Here is an 18580-nt window from a genome sequence, read left to right on the forward strand (position 1 = left end):
CCCCTCCTCCTTCCCTTTCTCCTGTGGTCCATTCTCCTCTCCTCTCAGATTCGTTCCTCTCCAGCCCTTTGACCTTTTCTACCCTCCTGGCTTCACCTATCAGATTCTAGCTATCCTCCTTCCCCTCTCTCTATCTTTTTATTCTGATGTCTTCCCCTTTCCTTTTCAGCCCTGAAGAAGAGTCTCGACCGGAAACGTCGACTGTTTATTCATTTTGATGGATGCTGCCTGACCTGCTGCGATTTTCCGGCATTTTGTGCGTGTAGCCTCTGCAACTGCTTGCGATACCTGCACATTTGCATTCAGAGACTGGTGTGCTGAAACTGAACTGAAGCTCTGAGCTGGCACCATGGCTTAGTTGGTTAAAGCGCCTGTCTAGTAAACAGGAGATCCTGAGTTCAAGTCTCAGTGGTGCCTGCAAGATGTGAAATGTTTTGTTACTAATCCACAACAGTACCATCATGGGCTGTTTTCAATTCGCAGACCAAACTGCACTGGGTGGCACAATGGTGCAGCGTGTAGACCCATCAGCACCAGCGACCCACGTTCACTCTGACCCACAGTGCTGTCTGTGTGGAGTTTGCACGTTCTCTCTGTGACCATGTGAGTTTCCCCCGGATGCTCCAGCTTCCTCAGAACATCTCAAAAGACGCGTGTATCGGTGGCTGTAAAATGTGCATAGTGGTAGAATCGTGCCATTAGGTGGGTGGTAGGATCTGGGGAGCTGTGAAAATGGGTACCACTGGATCCCTTTATACAGCAGCACTTTGTAATCCTTCACTATTTAAATGATCCTCACCTCCCTGCCTTTCCTACTAAATATATTCTACACTGCACCACATCTACTACCCGTTCAACTTTAAAGTTATGTTGAAGCATCTTTGCTTCCTCCTTACGATTCAGCAGTTGTGTGGTGCTGTCAAATTTAGAAACATTGTGTAACTCTCAGGTCTGACCAGCATGCCTTTGTCTAGGGGAAGGCAGCCTCTGGCCCCGCCGAACTGAGATATCTCGTTGGTGTGGATGCTGCATGATGTGTTACCTGGTTACAAATCCGAACCTCAAAGTATCAGACAGTACACCATCTGCAATTATACGATTGAACTTTATAAATCTTAATCTGACTATAGGGTTACTAAAGAAAATAAAAATAAAAAGGGCCCAGTTTAATGAAACAGTCTGATGTGCACGCTGGAGCTCATGGTTCCATCCTTTCGTTCCCCATCGACCTCCCCCAAGTGTCAACGACCCTCGGACCCTCTCTCCAAACCCACTCCGTCCGCCGGACTACCAAATCTCTCCACTCACATCTTCTCTCTTCGTCTCTCGCCAACAAAAGACCGTGAAATCCCTGCTCTCAGACCCACAAGAGAAAACAACATGCCTCTCATTCGGTGGCACACATTCCAAAGCCCCGTTATCTCTAGTCCATAAGACCATAAGACAAAGGAGCAGAAGTCGGCCATTCGGCCCATCGAGTCTGCTGCACCATTTTATCATGAGCTGATCCATTCTCCCATTTAGTCCCACTCCCCCGCCTTCTCACCATAACCTTTGATGCCCTGGCTACTCAGATACCTATAAAATCTCTGCCTTAAATACACCCAATGACTTGGCCTCCACTGCTGCCCATGGCAACAAATTCCATAGATTCACCACCCTCTGGCTAAAAATATAACCCAAACATTGCTGCTACATTAGCAGGGAAACATTACAGGGAGGCCATTACATTAACAGTGAAACCTTACAGCGCATTACAATTGCATTTAGTCCCTTGCATCCAATCCCTGACGTACTTTGTGACATCCACGGCCCAAGGACTGGCAATTGTGGGGCCCACCCTGTGAAGACCCCATTTATTACTGTTGTCACCTTTGCATCCTTATGATATCTCAGAGCCCCAGCTGTCACGGTCCAGCCTGTAAAGTCCGCATTCCAGTTCACAGTCCCATCTGTGGATTCCATATTCCAGCTATTCCTTTTTTCCCTTATTCCGTTGGGCACCTTAATTTGAGGCACATGGTTCTTGTTTCGGGCTGGCAACATAAATAGCTCTGAGATCCAGTGACTCCTTGCTGGACCATCCTTGTCAGTAACCCCATCGGAACTCACACCCAGAGGCTTGGCTCTGTGTCCGGTGTCTAAGGAAGAGTCCCGGCTCTGTGTTCTGTATCCAAGGAAGAGTCCCGACTCTGTGTCTTGTATCCGAGGAAGAATCCTGGCTCCATGTCCTGTGTCCAGGAAGAGTCCCAGTTCTGTATCCTGTATCCAAGAAGAGTCCCAGCTCCGAGTCGAGTCCAATCATATATCCAAGTCCCGAGTCCCGGCCACGACCCAGGTTCCGAGTCCCGGCCACGACCCAGGTTCAGAGTCCCGGCCACGACCCAGGTTCCGAGTCCCGGCCACGACCCAGGTTCAGAGTCCCGGCCACGACCCCGGTTCAGAGTCCCGGCCACGACCCAGGTTCCGAGTCCCGGCCACGACCCAGGTTCAGAGTCCTGGCCACGACCCAGATTCCGAGTCCCGGCCACGACCCAGGTTCAGAGTCCCGGCCACGACCCAGGTTCCGAGTCCCGGCCACGACCCAAGTTCCGAGTCCCGGCCACGACCCAGGTTTTGAGTCGCAATCAAGACCCCAGTTCCGAGTCCCAGTCAAGACCCAGCTTCTGAGTCCCAATCTAGGTCCAGGTTCCTAGTTCCAAGTTCCACGTCCGGGTCCCGTGTTCCTAGTCCTAAGTCCAAGTCCTAGCCCAGGCCCTGAGTCCCAGTCTAGTCCAGGGCCTAAGTCCGAGTCCAGATACGCTCATTCCCGCTGCTGCTTTGCTTACTCCTTGATTTCCCTCTGAACAATCCTTGATTCTTGGCTTTCCTTGTAACCATTAATAAACATGGTCCAGTTCCTACTACTTCAGTAACTGTGTCTCGTGTTTGGGTCCTCCCGTGCTCCGCCCCATGACACCAGCAGGTTCTGTGTCAGCAAATGTGGGATTTATCTAAATCACCTGGCCGAGTACTGAGGACCTATGCTGACCGACTGGCTGGTGTATTCACGGATACCTTCAACCTCTCGCTCGTTCTGGCAATGTGTGGTACCCACTTGCTTTAAGCAAGCTTCAATCATACTGATGCCCAAGAAGAGCCTGGTAACCTGTCTCAATGACATTCGCCCGGTGGCACCTACATCCACAACGATAATGTGATTTAAGAGGCTGGTGTTGAAGCATATCGGCTCCTGTCTGAGTGACGACTTGGATCTGCTCCAATTCACCAACCAAAGCAACAGGTCTTCAGCAGATGCCATCTCATTGGCTCTTCACACAACCCTGGATCATCTGAACAATACAGATGTATACATCAGGATGCTCTTTATTGATTACACCTCAGTTTTTAACACCATCACCCCCTCAAAACTGATCAGTAAACTCCAAGACCTGGGCTTCAATACCCCTTTGTGCAATTGGATCCTGGATTCCTTTACTTGTAGACCCCCAGTCAGTTCAGATTGGCAAAAACATCTCCTCCACAATCTCCATCAGCACAGGAGCACCGCAGGGATGTGTACTCAGCCCTTTACACCTGTGACTGTGTGGCTAAGAACAGCTCCAACACCATATACAAGTTTGCTGATGACACCACTGTTGTGGGCTGTATCAAAGGGGGTGATGAATCAGCAAACAGGAGGGAGATTGAAAACTTGGCTGAGTGGTGTCATAACAACAACCTCTCACTCAATGTCAGTAAGACCAAGAAACTGATTGTGGGCTTCGGGAGAGGGAAACCAGAGGTCCATGAGTCAGTAATCACTGGAAGATCAGAGGTGGAGAGGGACAGTAACTTTAAATTCCTGGGTGTCACTATCTCAAAGGACCTGTCCTGGATCTACCATATAAATATAATTGTGAAGAAAGCATGACAGTGCCTCTGTTTCCTCAGGAGTCTGCGGAGAGTCGGCATGTCATCCAAAACCTTGGCAAACTTCTATAGATGTGTGGTGACAAGTGTGCTGACTGGCTGCTATGGGAACACCAATGCCCTTTTAGCAAAAAATCCTGCAAAAGGTAGTGGATTCAGCCCAGTATATCATGGATAAAACCCTCCCAACCATTGAGCACATCTACATGAAACGTTGTCAGAGAAACGTTGCCCATCATCAAAGATCCTCATCATCCAGGCCATGCTCCTTTCTCACCGCTGCCATCAGGTAGAAGGTACAAGAGCCTCAGAATTTGTATCACCAGGTTCAAGAACAGTTACTACCCCTCAACCATCAGGCTCTTGAACAAAAGGGGATAACCACATTCATTCTACTTCCTGTGTTCCCACAAACAATTATCTCACTTTAAGGACTCTTTATCTTGTTATTTCAAGCTCTCGTTAATTATTGCTACTTATTTACATCTGCATTTGCACAGTTTGTTGTTCATTGATCCTGTTTACAGTTACTGTTCTATAGATTTGCTAAGTATACCTGCAGAAAAAGAATCGTAGGGTTGTATGTGGTGACATGCATGCACTCTGATAATAAATTTTACTTTGAACTTTGAAATCAGTGTAAATTTACTGTCATAGTCCCAGGGAAGTGAGGAGAAGCTGTTTAGAAAGAGATGAAGAGATGAAGAGCTTTGTTGAAGATACTGAATCATGAGCTCTGGAATCTGGGCCTTAGCACTCAGATCTGCAGCTGGATCTTCAACTTCCTCACAAACAGGACCCAGGCTGTAAAAATAGGGGACAAGCTCTCCTCTACAATCACTCTGAGCACCGGTGCCCCACAAGGCTGTGTACTCAGCCCCCTGCTGTACTCACTGTACATCCATGATTGTGTAGCCAAGTTTCCATCAAACTCAATATATAAGTTTGCTGATGATACCACAGCTGTAGGCCGTATCTCGGGTAATAATAAGTTTGAGTACAGAGAGGAAATTAAGAACCTGGTGGCATGGTGCAAAGACAATAACCTATCCTTCAACGTCAGCAAGACGAAGGAATTGGTTGTTGACTTCAGAAGGAGTAGTGGACCGCACGACCCCACTTACATCGGTGGTGCGCAAGTGGAACAGGTCAAAAGCTTTAAGTTCCTTGGGGTCAATATCACAAATGACCTGACTTGGTCCAACCAAACAGAGTCCACTGCCAAGAAGGCCCACCAGTGCCTTTACTTCCTGAGAAAACTAAAGAAATTTGGCCTATCCCCTAAAACCCTCACTAATTTTTATAGATGCACTGTAGAAAGCATTCTTCTCAGGTGCATCACAACCTGGTATGGAAGTTGTCCTGTCCAGGATCGGAAGAAGCTGCAGAAGATCGTGAACACGATGCAGCACATCACACAAACCAATCTTCCATCCTTGGACTCACTTTACACCGCACGTTGTCGGAGCAGTGCTGCCAGGATAATCAAGAACATGACCCACCCAGCCAACACACTTTTCATCCCTCTTCCCTGCGGGAGAAGGCTCAGGAGTTTGAAGACTAGTATGGCCAGATTTGGGAACAGCTTCTTTCCAACTGTGATAAGACTGCTGAACGGATCCTGACCCGGATCTGGGCCGTACCCTCCAAATATCCGGACCTGCCTCTCGGTTTTTTTGCACTACCTTACTTTCCCTTTTCTATTTTCTATTTATGATTTACAATTTAAATTTTTAATATTTACTATGGATTTGTACTCCAGGGAGCGCGAAGTGCAGAAACAAATATCGCTGTGATGATTGTACACTCTAGTATCAATTGTTTGGCGACAATAAAGTATAAAGCATGCTTGACAAGGTAACTAAGGAGAAAGGGTTTCCAGCAGCAATGGAGTCAGTTTCCAGAGGTCAATCTTGGAAATCAAAACACACAAATCTGCAGAAAACACCAGCGATATTTAAAGGTATGACTTCATCACTGGAACTGAAACATTAACTGTCTTATTCCTCTCTGATGCTGTCTGACCTGCTGAGTATTTCCTGCTGTAACATGACACAGTTAGGTTACTGGAAATTGAACCAATACAGATACAAGGTAACATTTTCTTTCAAAAAGTAATTGAACATCTGCCTGGAGAGATAAGTAGGGGAAACAATGAATTGATAACCTCAATGGAGGGCCGAGGCTCCTCCAGCACTACCTCTTCCATCCCCTACCTGCCTCACTCACAGTCATGCCCTCTTGTCCCCGACCATAAACTGCATTTGAGAAAGTTAATTTAATCTTTGGATTAAATAGATCTGAGAAAGTTAATAAAATGGGTGTAACTGCCTCCGGAGACACAGTGTACAGGTAACTCTCCCCCTCTCTGAAGTGTCAAGAGTGTTTGCAGCTTAGATTCCAGGTCACTGACATTGGGCCTCGAGAAACCAACACTTGCTGTAGATGCGGTCACCAGAAACCACGTATGTCTACAGCCAGAGCAGATGACTGTTCCTGTCAGCCGTAAGTTTAAGTGAGCTGTCTTATGTTGTATCCCAGGGGTGGTGTGAAGGAAACTGGGTGAGAGAAACACAAGACGCAGAGCTGGAAGACTGCAGGGATCTGAAGTTTCAAGGCATTGACCCTTCTACCTTGATCGAGTGTCCTTGATGTGATGGACAAAGGGCAGTTGAACTAAGCTTAATGCAACTCAGTGTGTGTAGTATTTTCCCACAGTTGGCAGCGTTTTACAGCTGATTTCATTCATTTTATACAGTTGCCTCTCTTCAGTCTGCGAGAACTTCTCGGGAGGACGCGCGACACGCCCTTTTCGGGAGGAAACGCGCCACAGGCTCTTTCATCTTTCTCCACGCATTCTTCGCAGACCCACCGTCCACAACGAGGTGAGCTAGCCATCCCGCGGGCTGCCGGTTGTGGGAGTGATGCGCCGGGTATGCAAGAAGGATTTCACTTGGGGGGTGAGGAGCTCTCATCGGCAGCCAGGCGAGGTCCTGGTGCCTGTTGGTGAGGCCTGGCGATGAGTCATTCCGCCAGACAGTCTGTTCGGGAGAACCCTGCCCTACAGTGTCCATGCAGTTGTCCTACAGTTTCGGCAGGACGTTCCGTGATGACCATTGTATGATGGGCTTCTGGTCAAAGTGTATTGGTCTGGAAGAAAATTTCAGCGTAGGACAGGTGGTGCATCATCGTCCAGCTGACTGGGATGTTGCGCGACAACGGGACCAAAACCATCATCCTTCGCAAAACCGGTGACTGGTAGAGACTCGGCAGGCCGTGACACTTAGTGCCCGTGTATTCAAATTCCACGCACAGCCTGAGGCCACCACACACATCAAAGTGTGGGCAACATCGGGTATTTTTTGTCCTCATTGTCTAGGGATATGCATTGCGGCCCGCCTGTCTATCCCATCTTGAATCACTGGATGAAACTGAAGACAGTTCGTGTCTTTCCCAAGCTGGAGGATTGGGGAATGGGGCACACCTGCGCCAAGCACAGCAGCTCTGAGAGCACCTCACACCCGAGGAATAGGTTCTTCCCGGTTATGGATAGAGAGCGCCCTCCCCACAGTCCAAATTTCGGTTTTACCTGCCCAGTGCACTCCAGCCAATTCTTGTTGCACGCCTCGGCCACTGCGAAAACCATACCAAGCACCTTCAGGTAACCGGAGCTGCTGGTGAATGGGGACACTGGATCGGTCAGGTCATTAGACGAAGACCACGCGGTTAACCCTGGCCCTTGATGCCAACTCATACTGGGATCAATCTGGGAACTGGCCGGATCTGAACAGAAAATGATTAAGCTGTCCATGTAGAGGGAGGTTTTCACTTGAGTCCTTCCACTGATCGGCAGCGTCACCGCTCCTACGCTCTCGTCCTCCGTGACAGCCTCGGCGAATCGTTCTGTACAGCACACAGACAAGACGGGGATTGGGTAACCCTGCCTGACTCCAGACTTGATGGAGAAGCTATTTATTCCCTGCCCATTGCTTTGGACTGGGCTACAGATGTCTGTGTTGAGCAATTGGATCCAGTTCCTGATTTCCTCCCCAGATCCCATTTTGGAGTGTGCGTCCATCACGTCATAGTCATACTTTAATGATCCCGGGGGAAATTGGTTTTCGTTACAGTTGCACCATTAATAATAAATAGTAATAAAACCATAAATAGTTAAATAGTAATACGTAAATTATGCCAGGAAATAAGTCCAGGACCAGCGTATTGGTGTAAGTGTGTGACATCCCGTAGAAGACTTTCTGCTGGCCCAAGCTGACCAGGCAGGCGTCCACCCCGCTGCCTTGCACGTAGGTGACGGTGACCCCCAGCAGGGCGAGGCTGCCAAAGATTTTCCGGCCAGGTACAGCACAGGTTTGTTCCGGGAGCATCACCTTTCCCAGAACAGGCTTGACTCTGTTGGCGATGGTCCTGCACAGGATCTTCGAGTCCACATTCAGGAACGAAATTGGGTCCCAATGATTGATGTCATCCCTTTCCCCTTTCTGTCTGTAGATGAGGGGTAATGGTGCCTTTCCTCGTGGGAGAGTCCTTCGGTCTGGCAGCTAAAAGCATAGTATTGTACATTTCCTGCAGGTCTGGACCCACCCTGTCCCAGCGAGCCGATACAACTCAGCCGGTGAGCTGTCGCGTCCGGGACTTTTAAACGCATCGAAGGAACGGATTGAGCCATTCTATCTTTATTCTTTGTAACAGACGAGAATGAGCGGAGACCTTATAGAAGTGCAGCGCCTTATGTGAAGCATGGATAAGGTGTATGGTGACTTTACCTTAAGGGTAAGAGAGTCCAAAATTAAGGGGCATAGGATCGGGTGTGAGAGGAAAGACACCTGAGAGGAAATATTTTCACGCAAAAGGTGATTAGTAAATCGGTTCGGGAAGTTGCAATAGCATACTATAGGAAGCATTTTCTTAGTTACATGAAGAGGTGAGGCTTGGCGGGATGCGAGCGTAACACAGGAAATTAGGGCCAGCTGCAATGCCACTGAGATTGGCTGTGCAGAAGGGTGTGTATCCATTCTGTATTGCCTCGCTCCCTCTCCCCAGAATCAACCGCTTTACCCACCCAGTCCGCTCATGGAGCACTGGCACGGACTCACAGGGTCGAGACCTTCGGCACCTCAGACTCAGCCCGGCCCTTGTGGACCCAACGAAGGCTCACTCTGCGGATTTTCTCACTCCCCCTCTCTGCATCCTGTACGCCGAGAACGCAGTGTGAAGTAGGATGAGGAACGGAAGAAACACATCGAATGCTGGAGCAATTCAGCAGGTCGGGCAGCATGTAGGGGATCGCAGCTGGAGAGTTATCGCTCTCAGACGTTCCTCACTCCAGAGACCGCACTCATTCTAATTTCCGTTTAAAAATGTCAGGGGAGAGCGCGAACGCAGTCCCCCACTACCACAAATTTTGCAGTCGAGTATCCCGCATTTGGGGACATCGCAGGCGTCAGCACACCCGGAGTGCAATGGGATAGCCTCGTCCTGGAACCTCGGCCTTCCGGATCACCGACGGTTCCCTGCCAGGTAAGTATGATCTCCCAGTCTCCTCACCCCCGGCCAATCATGCTCATCACTCCTTAACATCCTCACGACCAGCAATTTCAAACCTTACATTGCAGTTCCTCAACACAAATAGCCCACACACACAAATGTACTGCCATGGATTATAATTCGCATCTTGTAAATTACTACAACTTCCAAAGATTTCGCATCCATTGCTTCTTTGCATATTTACCAAAAAAGGAAAGGGCCTGACACCCGCCTGCAGTTCTCAGGCTGGCCACTAGGTGTCACATTACCTCCGCCCGCGCCGCTTCATTCATCAGCTGCAGGCGTGAGACTGGTGAAGGTCCGCGGCTCCAGTCCAGTCTCGGCCTCGTCCCCTTCAACAAGGAATTTTGGGCTGTCACTATGTGCACGCAGTCTTAGTTGGCGCTCCTGGAGGACAGCTGGGGCAAAGCCGGGGGCTAGAGTATGTCGGAGTATTGAGGATTCAATGAGGGAACGGATCATTTGCATATGCCATTCTGTCAGCGGGAAGGGTTGATTTCAGGATTGAGGAATTGAAGATCAGTGACCATAACATTACTGAATTATATATACCCCGCTTCGACTCCGTTCCGTCTAAATCTGAATAAGGACCGTGATAGGAATCAGATGTACGAGAGGGGTCAGATCGGTGCCCGGAGGGAAGGATCAGACCCTCAGACCCTGAAGCGGGTGGGAGTGGTGTAGGAAGCGCCTTCCTGAAGGCAGAGCAGTGAGTGACTGCAGAGGAAGATGTGATCGGAGCGCCACGCGGTCCTGGGCCTGGTCTGCATCAGGTCCCGGGGTGAAGTGAGGAGAATCACTTCTAGAGGATCTGTGGGTGGGAGTGGGCGATTGACCGGGACCAGCCACACGGAAGCTTGTAACATTGAACCAGTGAGCTGCTGGTCTCCCGCTCTTGGTTGTTGCAGGAACGACCTCGCTCTCCCTCAAGTACGAGAGAGCCTGTCTGATACCAAAATGCTGCGACCAGCTGTGGTTTTTCACGGACTCAAGGTCTCTTTGGGGGGCTTTGCTATTGATTGCATGGTGGGGGGAAAGGGTCGTTGCTTTTGCTGGTGCAAGTGGGGGGGGGAGGGTCGATGTTTCTGCTGTTGTTTTGCGTGAGAGGGCCGAGTTGTTTTTTGAGTCATCGCTCCTTGAAGATGTCCTGGATACTGCAGAGGCTAGAACCCACGATGGAGCTGACTGTTTACAATTCTCTGCACCTTACTCCGATCTAATGCTGTAGCCCCCCCCCCCCACACACACACACACACCAGACGGTGATGCAGCCAGTTAGAATGCTCTCCACGGTACATCTGTAGAGACTTGCGAGTGGTTTGTTGACATATGAAATCTCCTCAAACTCCTAATGAAATACAGACGCTCTTGCCTTCTTTGTAGCTGCATCGATGTGTTGTGTCCAGGTCAGATCCTCAGAGATATTGACGCCCAGGATCTTGAAATTGTTCACTCTTTCCACCTCTGATCCCTCTATGAGGTTCTTGCTTCGACACCACTCAATTAGCTGATATATCTCACTCCTGTATGCCCTCTTGTCACCATCTGAAATACTGCCAACAAAGGTTGTGTCGACAGTAAATTTATAGATGGCATTTGAGCTGTGTCTACAACAATGCTTTTCCATTTTACATGCATGCTCAAAGTTTTACGTACTGTTATAGCACTGCACCCACTCACGTGGCACTAGTTTTAAATCAAACACAATAATTGAGGGCCTTCCTCTCCCTACCGAACCCTCCCTCTCCAATAGGAGGAGAACTCTGCACCGTGGTCCTTCCCCAACGAGCCCTTGCGGAGGCTGCACCAAGCTTCAATGCGTCCCTCTGCTGTAGATGTGCTTCCGCAGACCGGGATAAGCCAGTCGGCACAGTCCTTCTTGATGTTCCTGCTCAATATGCATGTGGCAGACTATGTAACAGTTTCTTCCCCCAAGCCATCAGACTCCTCAATACCCAGAGCTTGGGCTGACACCAGCCTACTGCCCGCTACTCTGCTATTGTCTTGTTTATTATTTATTGTAATGCCTGCACTGATTTGTTCACTTTATGCAGTCCCGGGTAGGTCTGTAGTCTAGTGTAGTTTCTGTGTTTTTTACATAGTTCCGTGTAGTTTTTGTATTGTTTCATACAAAACATACCATGGTCCTGAAAAACGTTGTCTCGTTTTTACTGTGTACTGTACCAGCAGTTATGGTCGAAATGACAATAAAAAGTGACGTGACTTGAATAATTTTCAAGCCGACCAATGAGCGTCTTTCACCGAGTTGGTAATCCACCAGAAGCAATTTATGTTCGTCCCCGGGAACAGCCGGTAGATCCGAGTCCACCTTCACTCAGCTGCTGCTGGGATGAGATGTGCCAGAGGATCTTTCAACATTCTTCACACGCTCTTCGCAAACCCAGTCTCCAACGAAGTGAGGCACAGTCATCCCGCCGGCAGTCAGTTGTCAGAATGATGTTCCGGATATAGAAACATAGAAAACCTACAGCACAATACAGGCCCTTCGGCCCACGAAGTTGTGCCCAACATGTCCCTACCTTAGAAATTACTAGGCTTACCTATAGCCCTCTATTTTACTAAGCTCCATGAACCTATCTAAAAGTCTCTTAAAATATTGTATCCGCCTCCACCACCGTTGCCGGCACTCACTACTCTCTGAGTAAAAAACTTACCCTGACATCTCCTCTGTACCTACTCCCCAGCACCTTAAACCTGTGTCCTCTTGTGGCAACCATTTCAGCCCTGGGAAAAAGCCTCTGACTATCCACATGATCAATGCCTCTCATCATCTTATACACCTCTATCAGGTCACCTCTCATCCTCCGTCGCTCCAAGGAGAAAAGGCTGAGTTCACGCAACCTATTCTCATAAGTCATGCTCCCCAATCCAGGCAACATCCTTGTAAATAGGAAGGGCTGTGATTTCGGTGGGGGAAGGGGCTCTCAGCGCTATCCAGAAGCTTCCCGTGCTGACCACTGCCTGATTGATGTCATTCAAACCATCAATCTTTTTTCTCAGATGTCAGGGGAGAGCGCGAACGCAGTCCCCCACTACCACAAATTCCGCAGTCGAGTATCCCGCATTTGGGGACATCGCAGGCGCCAGCACACCCGGAGTGCAATGGGATAGCCTCGTCCTGGAACCTCGGCTCTTTTTTTTTTCAAAAATATGCTTTATTCAGAAATATTACAAAATAAACTTACTTACAAAAACTAATCGTTGACTCTGTCCGTATTCAATAAATAAAATTATTTACAATAAGTCATGCGTTGACTCAGTCGTTATTCGAAATAAAGATGTTTACAATAAATCATTCGTTGATTCTCAAACCTTAGTCAAGAATAAACTTACTTACAATTTAAAAAATTACAATAAAAACCAGACGTTTATTCTCATTTCTTTACCGAAGTTCCTTTACGGTCCATACCTTTCCACGTTTCCAGCCACCCGTGTGGCACTATGTTGATTCATCTGTCCACACCGCTGATGAGGGGCATCTCCTCCCCACCCGACCCCTCCCACTCCCGCAGGTGACGAGCCCTAAACCGTGGTCCTTCCCCAACGGGCCTTCGTGCTGGCTGCTCCGAGTCTGAGTGCGTCCCTCAGCACGAATTCCTGCGGGCAAGAATGTGCCGTCCGACAGCATTCAGTCACCGACATCTCCATGTGCTGGAAGACCACCAAGTTTCGGGCCGACCAAAGAGCGTCTTTCAGAGTTGATGATCTGCCTCCGGGAGTCCTATTCGATCCAAAGGAACGAACGGAGCCGTTCAGCTCGTCCAGGGTCAGCGGCTGATCCAGACTCTCCCGCTTGCCGTCATCTAAAACCTGCTTGATAGGCGACAGGAAGCTGCGGTGTCTATGGCCTTTCTGTCGTACAGACCGGCGCATAGCAGGACCTGCAGATCTCCTCAATATGTCGGTCTGCGAGGACGCGACTGAGCCGTCCTCTTCCATAAGGCTGTGGATCACAGACAGCGCGCGTGGGATGATGCTCCAGGAATACAGGAAGAGTTTAACTGGGAGCGTCCGTCTCGCCGCCAGTCAGGCAACGTCCTGGTCCCAGTCAGTGAGATCTGCCGGATGGTCGGCTCAGGGAACCACCCCACTGTGTGTGTAGGACACCGTCTGATGGACTTGTGGTCAGAGTTGTTGGTCCGGAAGAACTTCCACGGGAGACAGGTAGCGCGGCAAAGTCCAGTTGGGCGGGAATTTGAGCTACAACGGGGCCAGTCCCCTCCAGCAAGTCACCCAGCCGTCTGTACACCAGCGTCCTAAGTTCCAGACTTAGAACGCATGGTAAGATACTTAAAGTTCAAAATAAAATTTATACAAATTTAAGGCATATTTGTAAATATTGTTAAATTCACAAACAAGGCGATGAATAGTGCTTAATTACATTTCTTTAAAAATTGGGTGGGCGGTGGGTTTTGATGGCGATTGGGGAATGAAACGGTCGATAAGACGTACCTGAAACAGCCCTTTTAATTATTCTTTCTTCCCCCTCCCCCGCTCACTCTCTTTCTGTTTCCCGTTTGAACGAATTTTCGTCTCGGGTTCCGTTGCCGGGTCCGCACTCGGGTTACCAGATCCACTCGGGATCTTCCGCCGCCTCCCCGCTTTCCTCGGGGCGGGGCGGTACGGGGTTGGCATTCTCTTCACTCTGCTTGTTCAACCTGATCATGCTTCACCCGACCTGGTGAAGTGACTTGTCGCCCTGTTCGTCTCCATGTTGCCCCATACACGTGGAGTTAGAACTGGGCTTGGTGTAACATTGTCACACGTACCGAGATGCATTGGAAAACTCATAGAAACTGTTCTTCAGCCTGGTGGTAGGTACGGTCAGGCAGGGTTTTGCATCATCTGCCCGATGGGAGGGGGGGGATTCTGAAATGGGTGGGGTCTTTGGCTAGTTTGGCTGCTTTACCGAGGCAGTGAGAAGTGTAGGCTGGGTCCATGGCGGAGTCCTGACGAAGGGTTCCGGCCCGAAACGTTGTCTGTTCTTTTCCACGGGTGCTGCGCGGCCTGCTGAGCTCCTCCAGCGTGTTGCGAGTGTTGCTTTGACCCCAGCATCCGCAGAGTATTTTGTGTCCATGGCGGAGGGGCGCGCTTCCATGAGCAGCTGAGCAGTTTCTTCCGCGCATTCCGCTTCACTCTGCGCCCTTTACACTGGCGCGTTCTCGGCTGGCAGCCGCTCTGCTCTCTCCTCTTTATTCTTCTTTCTGCTCTGAGGGGCGAAGGATGCTGAGCGTGTCGATGGTCGCTCAGTCGCTGCGACTCCGTACGGTCTCGCTCTCTTGGTGTGACTGTCCACATTCTGCTCCTGTTTTTGTCGAGAGCCGAGTCCCCGGCTCTAGCTGAACCCCCGCCCCTCGGATCAACACTACGGACTTATCCAGGGCCGTCTGGAGTAGACTGGAATCCTCACCCTACAGGTGCGCCCACTGACTCGGATGACCACTGTGTGGGGCCTCTCTGACAACGCACCTGCGGTTCTGACAATAGCCACTAGGCGTCTCCACTGCAGATTTTAATCAACCGATAGCGGGCTTGTGACCGGGATCCCGCCACGGATCCTGCCCGCATTCAACTCCCGGCCACAGCCTCATGCTTTTCGTCTCGGACCACCAGGCTCTCACCGTGAGCAGACAGTCTCAGCTGGCGTTCTCCGGAGCTCATAGCCAGCGTCTTAGCGTGTCACAGAGACAGGGAATTTATTTAGGGGACGGGCAATCTGCATGTGCTGTTTTGTCACAGGAATGAGTGAATTGAGGAACCGTGACCATGATATTACAAATTGATAAATCAATATGTATCCAATATGATTCAGTTCCACCTAAAGCTGAGGACTTAAAGATAAATAAAGGTTGATGCGGGACTAAGAAGTGAACACGACCATTCGCGCACTGTAATGCAGGTAGACTCACTAAGGTAGCACGCTTTATAGTAGAGTAAAAATATTATGAAAATACGTATACATTATCATACACTGCCATGGGATTCAGTATCTTGCGGGAATTAAAGGAAAACAATGAAATACTGTACAATAAAATAAACGGAAAAAACTGCACATAAACCAAGACTGACAACCAATGTGCGAAAGAAGAGAAATTGTGCAAATGAAAAATAATACTGAGAATATATGAAACACTCTGGTTTCCTCGACTGCGTGAATCTAGGGCAGTCAATCTCCGGCCCTGCCAAATGTGTGAGATTGAGCCGCGAGCCCACCCCAAAACCCCTGTTTACGTGAATACTGTGTCATTTGCCACGAAATAACAGACAGTACTCTGCATACGATTAAAGGAATTACATTTATGAATCTTAACTAAAGGGTTAGTAAAGAATAACAAAAGGAAAAGGGCCCATTCTAATTAAACAGTCAAATCCGCACAAGTGGGAGCTCATCTTCAACTTCTGTCACTCACGCGTTGGGCCCCCGGTCAACGCCACCTCCTGAACGTCACTCACAACCCACCTCGAACAAACGGGTCTCCCACTGGATCGTATGTTACGACCGGTTCTCCCCAGCCCCTTCTCTCTTCATCTCCTCTCGAACAGAAGCCCAGGACCAACCTTATTCTCCCTCACCAGGAAATCCTCCCGCTAATTGGATGGCACATATTCCACATCATCCCGTATCTTCAACAGTAACCCAAACATAAGCGGAAAACACGCAGCTCGCACAGAACAGCACAAAATGAAATACGTACAGCATTACAGTAAAAAAATATATGAACCAGGACATTACATATAAGAAGTAAGAGCCCTTCAAAGAGAGGCTGTAGAATCAGTTGACAGTGAAGTTATTCACAGTGGTTCGGGGGGGAGCCTGATGGCTGGTGTCGATGATGTGCTGTTCTTTCTCCAGAATCTCTGACCACGACAGACCAGTTCTATCCTACATCTTTCCAACAACTCCGCATTGCAATGTCGGCCGACCCAAAACCTGCGGCTGAGAAACAATCCCCATCAGTGACTGGGTCAGAGCTGTACGTGCCAGGAACACTCAGCAGATCGGTCAGCATCTGCAGAAAGAGAAACAGTTGATGGTTCTGGTGCAAGACCTTTGTCAGATCGGACGCTAGTTGGAGATCCTCAATGTGTGGAAAGTTGTGGGGAGGGATGTCGTGTAAAATTGTGTTCCGTCACGGAGCGTGGTAAAACTCCTCGGGGTATATCAATATATAAATATGGCTTGGAGCAAATTGCGTTTTGAGACTCTGGGGAACCCGAACAGAGGCGGTGGATGAGCGATGATCAGATTTAAGGCCAATTGGCCTGATTCTCTACGCCTCGTATTTACAGTCCCTCCACCTCAGTCCACCCTCCTCTCTATTTTTTATTCATTTAGAACTATAACCCATCTGCCTTTACCCCCTAACTCCCTAATATTCCCCCTCCCTCCAACCCTTCCCCTCCCCTAGCTTAACCTGTCGGTAATCCTTAACCTCTCCTCAGTTCACCACTTACTTCGCCTCAACCCTCCCCTTCTCTTCTTTATACTGGAGATTTTCGCTCTTCACTCGGTCCTGATGCCGGCCTGATCCTGAAGGTCTACAAATTGCTGAACAATCACCCATTCCCCCCCCCCGCCCCCACCTGTACTGCTCAATCCGAATCCGAATCGGAATTAGAATCAAATGCAAGTTTAATATCACTGGTATATGTCATCAAATGCCTTGTTTTGCGACAGCAGTACGGTGCAATACTTTATAAAAACTATGAATTACTTTAAAGAATACAGATTGTGGGATGATGCTGCGGATATACGGGACGGATTTGATTGGGGCAGAGTGGGATAGGGTGGGGGGGGGGATCTCTCGCCGCCGGCCAGGCGGAGTCTTTGCGCCTGTTGGTGAGGCGTGGGGATGAGGGATACCGCCGGATACCGCTGGGCAGTGTGCTCCGGAAACCCCTACCCCATTGTGCCCATTGAGTCGTTCTGCGGTTTCTGCAGCACATTGCGTGCTGACCTCTGCCTTCTGGTCAAAGGTGTTGGCGAGGATAGCGAACATTGTGCCAAAGACCAAAAAAAAACATAGAACGCTGGGTTAATTCAGCAGGTCAGTCCGTTGACCTCAACTAGGCCTAAAAACGTCCCACTCCCCACGTGGTCAAAATAAAACTAAATAACGTGGTCTAAAATACCCTAACCATCGAAGTGGCGCGTCTTTCATTATCTTGGTCCATGGGGAGAAAACACATGCCGGGTGATCGACCCTGGCTCGGTCGCCTGGGCGAGCGTGCCTAATGTTCGAAGACCCGAGGCTGCTACCAGGATAATGGAGCCAAGTGGTTTTGGGCCAGGTTAATGAAAGACGTGGTGCAGGTCGAAGTGCCAGGGTTAAGTGACACAGAATTGCCTGTAATTAGATCTCAGTCCGTTCTTCAGCATTTGAGAACACGAAACACAGTTTACTTCTAAAAACCACGTTCTATTTTTTGTTTACAAGGTCAGCGGAGAGCGCGAACGCAGTCCCCCACTACCACAAATTCCGCAGTCGAGTATCCCGCATTTGGGGACATCGCAGGCGTCAGCACACCCGGAGTGCAATGGGATAGCCTCGTCCTGGAACCTCGGCCTTTTTTTCCAAAAATACTTTATTCAGAAATATTACAAAATAAAAATAATTACATACAAGAAAAGAAAACCATTCGTTGACTGTAAGTCCTTATTCAATACAGTTATTAACAATAAAATTTTGCGTTGACTCTCTGTTCATTTACAAATGAAAGATGTTTACAGTAAATCATGCGTTTACTCTCAACCCTTGGTCAAGAGTTAAAACTTATTAACAATCAAAATTTTCAACAATAAAGGCAGGCAATGGCTGTAATATTTTCCCAAATTAACAATTCCACCCACTCCTTGGGCACCATGCTGATTATCTGTCCACACCGCTGATGAGGGTAGGTCTCCTCCCCACCCAACCTCTCCCCCTCCTACGGGTGATGAACGTTAAACTGTGGTCCTTCCCCACCGGGCCCTTGCGGTGGCTGCACCGAGTTTCAGTGCGTCCCTCAGCACGTACTCCTGCAGCCGAGAATGTGCCAGTCGGCAGCATTCTCCCACGGACATCTCCATGTGCTGGTAGAT

At 49.1% G+C, this 18580-nt stretch overlaps 3 non-coding genes and 1 pseudogene across 3 annotated transcripts; 1 reads left to right on the top strand and 3 right to left on the bottom strand.

Annotated features, from left to right (window-relative positions):
* The first annotated feature begins 343 nt into the window (after nucleotides 1-343).
* On the top strand, nucleotides 344-417 carry trnat-agu (transfer RNA threonine (anticodon AGU)). The gene has a single exon. It is a non-coding gene; the product is annotated as a tRNA-Thr (tRNA).
* Nucleotides 418-9294: 8877 nt separating this feature from the next.
* LOC134347376 (U1 spliceosomal RNA) lies at nucleotides 9295-9458 on the bottom strand. Its single transcript, XR_010018132.1, has one exon. It is a non-coding gene; the product is annotated as a U1 spliceosomal RNA (small nuclear RNA).
* A 3044-nt stretch (nucleotides 9459-12502) lies between these two features.
* Nucleotides 12503-12640, bottom strand: LOC134347389 (U1 spliceosomal RNA; annotated as a pseudogene).
* A 5298-nt stretch (nucleotides 12641-17938) lies between these two features.
* LOC134347390 (U1 spliceosomal RNA) lies at nucleotides 17939-18098 on the bottom strand. Its single transcript, XR_010018144.1, has one exon. It is a non-coding gene; the product is annotated as a U1 spliceosomal RNA (small nuclear RNA).
* Between the last annotated feature and the right edge of the window lie 482 nt (nucleotides 18099-18580).

The sequence above is a fragment of the Mobula hypostoma genome, chromosome 5 (assembly GCF_963921235.1).
Source record: "Mobula hypostoma chromosome 5, sMobHyp1.1, whole genome shotgun sequence".
In the NCBI taxonomy this organism is placed as follows: Eukaryota; Metazoa; Chordata; class Chondrichthyes; order Myliobatiformes; family Myliobatidae; genus Mobula; species Mobula hypostoma.